The sequence below is a fragment of the Helianthus annuus genome, chromosome 5 (genome assembly GCF_002127325.2).
Source record: "Helianthus annuus cultivar XRQ/B chromosome 5, HanXRQr2.0-SUNRISE, whole genome shotgun sequence".
Classification (NCBI taxonomy): Eukaryota; Viridiplantae; Streptophyta; class Magnoliopsida; order Asterales; family Asteraceae; genus Helianthus; species Helianthus annuus.
The window spans coordinates 44,502,591-44,509,749 of NC_035437.2; the positions used below are offsets into that span (position 1 = coordinate 44,502,591).

Genomic DNA, 7,159 nt, shown 5'->3' on the forward strand with positions numbered 1-7,159 from the left:
CACGTCATTATTATCATCATTATCATCATTAACATTTCTTGCATCAGCCATCTACACGAAATCATGTTTACATTTAACATAAATAACAAGCTTTCATTACGTCATAGTTCATTAATCCATGTTTACTTCATCCACATTCCCATATTTTAGACTTTATTTGCTTTTTAATAATAATTTTTTTTATTCGTTCATATCATTCGACTCGTCACCTTTGATTCCTTCGAGTCCATCCCTTTATAATTACTATTTATGGCTTCCCACATCTATGAAGCCTTATATGGACTTCTCGTAACAATTTAATAGGCTTTCAAACAATACGAAAACTTAGAATGTGGAAAACAAAACAAATCAGCGAACTGGACCTACGCTAGCCGTCGGCGGCAGACGTGTAGGGCTTCGGCGACGGACGTGTAGGGCGTCGGCAACGGCCTTCCCCTGATCATTTTGCTGTAACTTCATTTTTTTATGTTTTGACCCATTTCCAGGTCCGTTACCAGCTGCTCGGGTTCCGGAATTTCTTGCTTTGCTACCCATAATTGTTACTTCACATATTTAACTCAACCTTACATCTTAAACTCATGACATCTACTAGCATTTATCGAAAACGTACATTATTACCTCATCGGCGATCCTGGAGCGAGCACACTTTCGAACGAGCCATCGGTTTGAGTTCAAGCATCGCGTTAAAGACTCGAATCCCTCAAACCTTGGCTCTGATACCAACTTGTTAGGTCCGCTTTTCAAAATGTTAGATTACTTACAAAAGAGTAATTTTTCGGACATCAAAATAGCCACTTTGACATATAATAAAAATTTTTACAAAATTTGGGCATGACCCGTTCGAAAAACGGACATGCCCCCTGTTTTTGACATAATAGACAACATTCACCTACGACCCTATTAGCATTAAAATACCCCAACAAAAACAACAAGTTTTCAAATGTAAGACTTCTAACATAATTTAACAAAGTAACAAGACATGGACCCAAAAGTATGCATATAACCTAGCGGAAGCGCTTGGTATAATAAGGCTTGAACACGTGCTCGCTCCATATCTCCAAATCGCCTATAGTGGAGTTTTACCTACATTAACAATCCAAATTTTAAAAAGTTAGTTATCACCCTAGTAAGTCATAATCCTTTCGTTTTAGCATTATCCATACAAAAATATTCTTACTTTTACGCATTCGACTACCCCAATAGTTGGGTTAGGCATAAACACTCTCATCGAGAGTTAAGCATACTCATTCGACCCATTTAATTGGGTTTAGCATAAACACTCTCATTGAGAGTTAAGCATACACATTCAACCCGTTTAATTGGGTTTAGCATAAACACTCTCATTGAGAGTTAGGCATACACATTACTCTTCGTTATATCCGCATAATGGATTATAAATTTCACATTCATTATGGCATTCAAAGCTATCCGTTAGAACGGATGGCGCTCATCTTTACTTGACACGATTTAATTTCAATCGGTCAACATATATAGCTTAACACAACTTTCGTTAGCATACCCAAATCCACAAAGGATTTGTCACTTACATGCTACTTGTCACATTTATTATGCAAGAATAGTCCTACATCAAATTATAAAAGAAAGAGTGTATAACAAGGATTTGTATGCAACAAAACATACCTCGATCTTGTGCTCCTTCCGGTTTCGTGGTGCTTGTACGTTCTTCCTTTACGCCTACATTAGAACATTCATTCTTTCACTTAGTTTATCGTTTCATTATACCATTTTCATATACATTCATCTTTTAGGCATTTCATCAAACACGTTGTAGGCATCATAATTATGGTTCAAGGTACAAGTCTATTAAGCATACTCCTACTAGTTTATCATCTCACGACCATCACATTCCCTTGAATTTACATAGTTATTTTATCCTAGAATCAGTTTATCTAACATTCAAGTGTTACAACAACATCATATATCAATCTAACTCATGATCACAATCATTATAAGCTTCCTACCCATTACACCATCTCTACAAAGTGGGTTTTCACTATACCTATCATACAATCCCAAAATCAAGCATGATTCTTGTTCAAAAAAGGAATCTTAACTCAGATTTCTTACAATTGATACAAGGAATCGAATTTGGGTTGACCCCTCATTCAACAAGTCCCAATTTCAGAAAATTAAACTTACCACTTCACTAGTTAGGGTTAGATTTTCGCAAAAAGGGGCTCATGCATCGAATTTTCTTGTGATTTAAGCTTCAATTTCTTGATTTCTTGAGTTTAGGGTTTTTCACCCTCCTTCCTGCTCCTTGTTCGATCGACCCCAAACACCAGACATAGGTGTTTTCTTGATTTACTAATTAAAACCCCTTTTTGTTTATTAATTACACCTTAGCCCCTCCTACTTTGAGAGAGTGTTTTAATTTAGGCTTTACCCATTAACTAGCTACCATTTAGTCATGTTTTATTAACCAAGTTACATTCTTTATTATTTGTACTTATTATCCTACTAACATTTTTGGGGCGTTACAGATAGCTGCCATTTGTTTTCAGTTTTAATACTTGTGTCGTCCGTGTGCTATAGTCAAGACTCTTTTTTCTCCTCCAGTGCAACTTATTATGGCAGCCCTAAATGTTAAGGGACTCCAAGTGAATAATATCTCCTTTCTAATATATTTTTTAAACATTGTGTTTCTTTGGCATTGTACATATGTGAAACACAAAATAACCTTGCACACCTGGATTCTGGACGCGGGGGGCGGACACAGCCGATGGTGTGAAGCGTGGTCATCAGAGCCTCCTAGCATGACGATAATCATGGATATAAAGATGAGAAGTGGGGGCTACTCAATATGCTTTTTCCTTGTACGTAAATAGCACTTTATGTAAAAATGGTTCGTGGACAATTTTCCTCATCCGAAAATATGTTTATTGGAAAGCTAATTTATGAATCTTGACGAATAACTGAAATGAGTAAACATATCAAGATTTCCGATTCAAAATTAGTTTTTAAAGTATGGGTGAGCACATATCCCAAAGTACAAACCACATAAAACTTTAAAAGATAGCCCAGATCTGACTTTTTTTTTTAAATCCAGAACCGGAACAAAACCCACGAAATTCTTATATTCGAAACTTCAACAAAACATATTTAAAAAATAGGGAGGAGAAGAAACAAGATGTGGTTCGTGCGGTCCCACGGATGGCGCCAATGAAGAAGCATTAACCGAGCGGGTCGGTACTTCTACGGTGATGAACAGCCATACCTCGTCTTCTCCACTTCATCCTAGACCTGTAAACAAGAAGAGAGAAACGTGGGCAATGTAGAGACGGCCGGTAGAGGAAGAATCTCCTATTTCCAGCTACCAAAGTGTTGCCCTATATCTCATGCCCTAGTAAGGAGGTGGAGACCTTCTTATATATGAGGTATGGGAAAACCCTAACCTCAATGGGCCAGGCCCAGTTAGGGGTTGTCTCTACGAGCCCACAGCCTAGTGTAGTATAAACTACAACGTGCTGGGCTTCGGGGGTTAATGCGCAATAATAATAATATTAATATAAAAGTGATAAATAGTAGGAAAGTCCGACCACTTGGGTCGGGTCCAGTACCATACCTCGTCAAGGATCAAAAGTTAGTGATCAGTTAACGACGTGGTGACAGAACACACTAAGTGTTAAGTTGGGGGTAACAGGCGTCAAAGTGATAGTTGAGGGTGGCAGCGGCCAATAGCCAATAGTTGGGGGTGACAAAATCTAATAACCCATATATAAATGCTTTTACAACCAAGTATGCACAGAAATGTTTGTAATATAATAAACCAAGTTTGATAGACGTAGCATGGCCAATTCATGGTTGCATTGTATTGACTTTATCATCATGGTCACAAACATGTTACACTTGATTCACAGTCAGATCGTATATTGATTGCGTTCTTTCAACCAAAGGTTTCTTATACTTGATGGCTATCATGCCTAAGATACACACCAATTTTAAAAACCTTTGAAATTCACAACCAATAAATAGCTAACACATATTACCTAATACATGTAATTTAGAATTAACAAGCTCAAAGGCATACTAGTCACAAATATAGGTTAGGAGAAAGAAGTGGAGAAGGAAAAAGCACTTGCGGAAAGACATAGACAAAGCAAAGAGTGGTGTTAACCAAAGCTTTGCTTTCCATTTCGGAGGACTGAGTTTTAGGTACATTTTATTTTATATTTATTGTTAAAACCTGGATATGGTTAAAAAATTATGTATTTTTTTATCTTGATATTAATAATTTGTTTTTTTAATAGGTACAAATCAACACGGTGGCGAGTTTTGGGATCGGATAAACGAGCTTTATCACACAACGATACAACGAGAGTAATATAGGAAAAATGATAGTCCCGCGATGACCGCTTTCAACGGGCACTACAGCAACATAAAAAACAACCCAAAGAGCGATGAAACCGATGCCGATATATTGACGCGGTCGTTTAGTATGTATTCGGATGCAAAGAAAGGATCGACGTTTAAATTTATTCATTGTTGGGATGTCGTGAGGTACTCCTCAAAATGGGCAAGAGTACCTCAAGCGAATCGTTGTCCAAAAGAACGAAAACAAGTTCCTCTACTAATCGCTCAGATGCTCATACCGAGTTTGAGATAAACTTGACAATGAGGTTGAAGCGGAACGCCCACTTGGTAGAGACAAATAAAAAAAGATGGCGCAAAAATCACATACTTCGGTGGGGAATACACCGAAGGTTTAGCCGACCTAAATGAACAAATTACTATGTTCAAAAGATTCCAACAACAAAGAAAGACCCAAAAAAAGGTTATCGAGAGTTTTTTGAACGAAAAGTAAATTTGAAAAATGAGAATAATTTGGTGAAAGAAAAGCGAGCTGATATGAAATTTCTCACTATGAAAACCGAGCACCTTGACGACAAAGAAAGAGAAATGTACGAGAAAATGAAAGAAGAAATTAAGGCAAAACATCGTACTTAGTTTCGCTTTTTTTATTAGTTTTGTTTTTTTAGATTATGTAATGTTTTTTAAGATTGGCAATTTTTTATTAATGATATTTTTATTTAATTAATATTAATGTTTATTTTTTAATTTATCAGATTTATTTTATTTTTAAAATATAAAATAAATATAAAAAGTTTATGTCACATGTCACACCACACCGCCCTTTCACGCTCCATCCCATCCTACACTTTTTGGCACCACGCCACCTTTCTGAGACCATGCGGTGTGGGTGGCGTGGAAGAGGCTTGGAGGCCTCAACCACGCTGCACACCACCCCGTCTTAGGCGTTGATGTTGGCGTGGGCGAGGGGGCGGCACATATTTGCCCAGCGTGGAAGTATTGGTGATGATGATGTAGCGAGGTTTAATTGGGTGGAGGTATTTGTTTTATTTTTTAAATATAAAAAGCGCATGCCACGTGTCACACCACGTTATCCTTCCACACCCTATCCCACCACGCCACCCTTCTGACAGGTGCTAATGTGGTTGTCACGTGGTGCTTCATGCAGGGGCGCAAGATTTAAGGGGCGGGAGGGGGCGCCCCCTCCCCCCTTGAACTTTTCGGTCAGTAGTGTTATATATGTATGTTTCGTATAGGATTTTGTAGGTATATACGTTTTTGACCCCCCTCCCCCGGTTTATAAAAAAATTTAGGTATATATGTTTTCGACCCCCTGTTTTATTTTTTTATTTACATAGCCCAAATAAAATATTTAATTAGCCCAAATCATTATATTTGGTAGAATACTGTAATGTATATTATATAACTCAAATCAAATCATTATATAGCTCAACTTAAAATCACACCCTATAAAAAAACCCATTATATAACTCAAATCAAATCATTATATAGCTCAACTTAAAATCACACCCTATAAAAAAAACCCAAATTCGTTTACTTTGGGACATCGACCAGAAGAACAGAAGTCACAAGCCAGAACTGCAGAAGAGGAGAAAAACACAGGTTCCAGAACTGTTCGCCTTCAGCTTCTTGTTCGAGAACAAAAGCCAAAACACTGCTCGTTGTTGTGGTCTTGTACTCTTGTTCGACTTCTTCAATCTTCAAAGGTTAAAGGTATGTGTTTTTTATCTTTAGGTTTAATTTAGGCTGCAATTTATGTGATTTAGGTTTAAATTAGGGGTGAAATTGGTCCGAATTTTTGCCCTAACCTTGTTGAATCTTTCTGTAACTATGTCTAATTTTATTTGTTTAATTTTATTGTGATTTGATTTAGATAGAAATTAGAGTTTGAAATTTAGGGTGATTTGTTAACTTGTTTTGTTATTAGATTATGCTATGGGGAAGACGGGCAAAACTATAATTCTTCATCGAAGAGAACCGTGTACCCACCTTCCAATCTCCTTTTTAATGTTGTAGTGTCTTTGTTCGTTTGTTTGTTAAACAATGTTTACGTTTTAATGTATGAAAACGTTTTTTATTTGATATTAATGTTTGACCCGACTCGACCCGACCCTAATCGAATCATCGACATCCAACCCGGACATACAACTAGAAACTACGAGATAAAATTTTTTTTAGACCCGTTACCTTCCGGCCCCATGAACTTTTTTTTTTTTAAACTTTGCCACTGGATTCATGCCCTCCTACATCATATAGTCTGACAGGTGTTGACATGGCTGTCATATAACACTTCATACCCTCCCACACCGTATAGTTTTGTAAACATGCTTAATTTCAGCAACCGCTATCTTGGACTCATAATGTCACAAAAAACTCAAGAAATGGGCTATGAGTGGAAACACACTCACAATACATGTTCACAGCTCCAAATACACTCACTAGATTCTAAGCATCCCTCGATGTTTCTTCCTACTCGCAAACACTCTGATCCTATAAATTATGATATTCTTTTTCTTTCTTGAACGGTGCAAACTCCATAATTTAAAAATAGGCTGTGGCTATGTAAACCTTCTATTCTAGAGATGACAACGAAACCCGAATCTGATGGGAAAACCTGATACTCAAAACATATAGGACGGGTATGAGATTTCATGTTACACTCATTTACCTGCCTTGATTACCCGATAATATGTACCCGTTTACCCGCTCCAATTACCCGATTATATGTGCCGTTTACCAAAATAAATTTGTTTTTACTTATATATTATATTTATATTTGTTATATTGTTTATTATATGCATATTGT

At 36.9% G+C, this 7,159-nt stretch overlaps 1 long non-coding RNA gene across 2 annotated transcripts; it reads right to left on the reverse strand.

Moving 5' to 3' along the window:
* Positions 1–851: 851 nt before the first annotated feature.
* LOC110938964 lies at positions 852–3,316 on the reverse strand. Of its 2 annotated transcripts, none has more exons than XR_002591855.1 (3): positions 2,711–3,316; positions 1,642–1,695; positions 852–1,083 (listed from the first exon to the last, which is right to left on the reverse strand). It is a non-coding gene; the product is annotated as an uncharacterized LOC110938964 (long non-coding RNA). The 2 variants fall into 2 exon arrangements; XR_004893778.1 differs by lacking the exon at positions 2,711–3,316 and adding an exon at positions 2,161–2,295.
* Between the last annotated feature and the right edge of the window lie 3,843 nt (positions 3,317–7,159).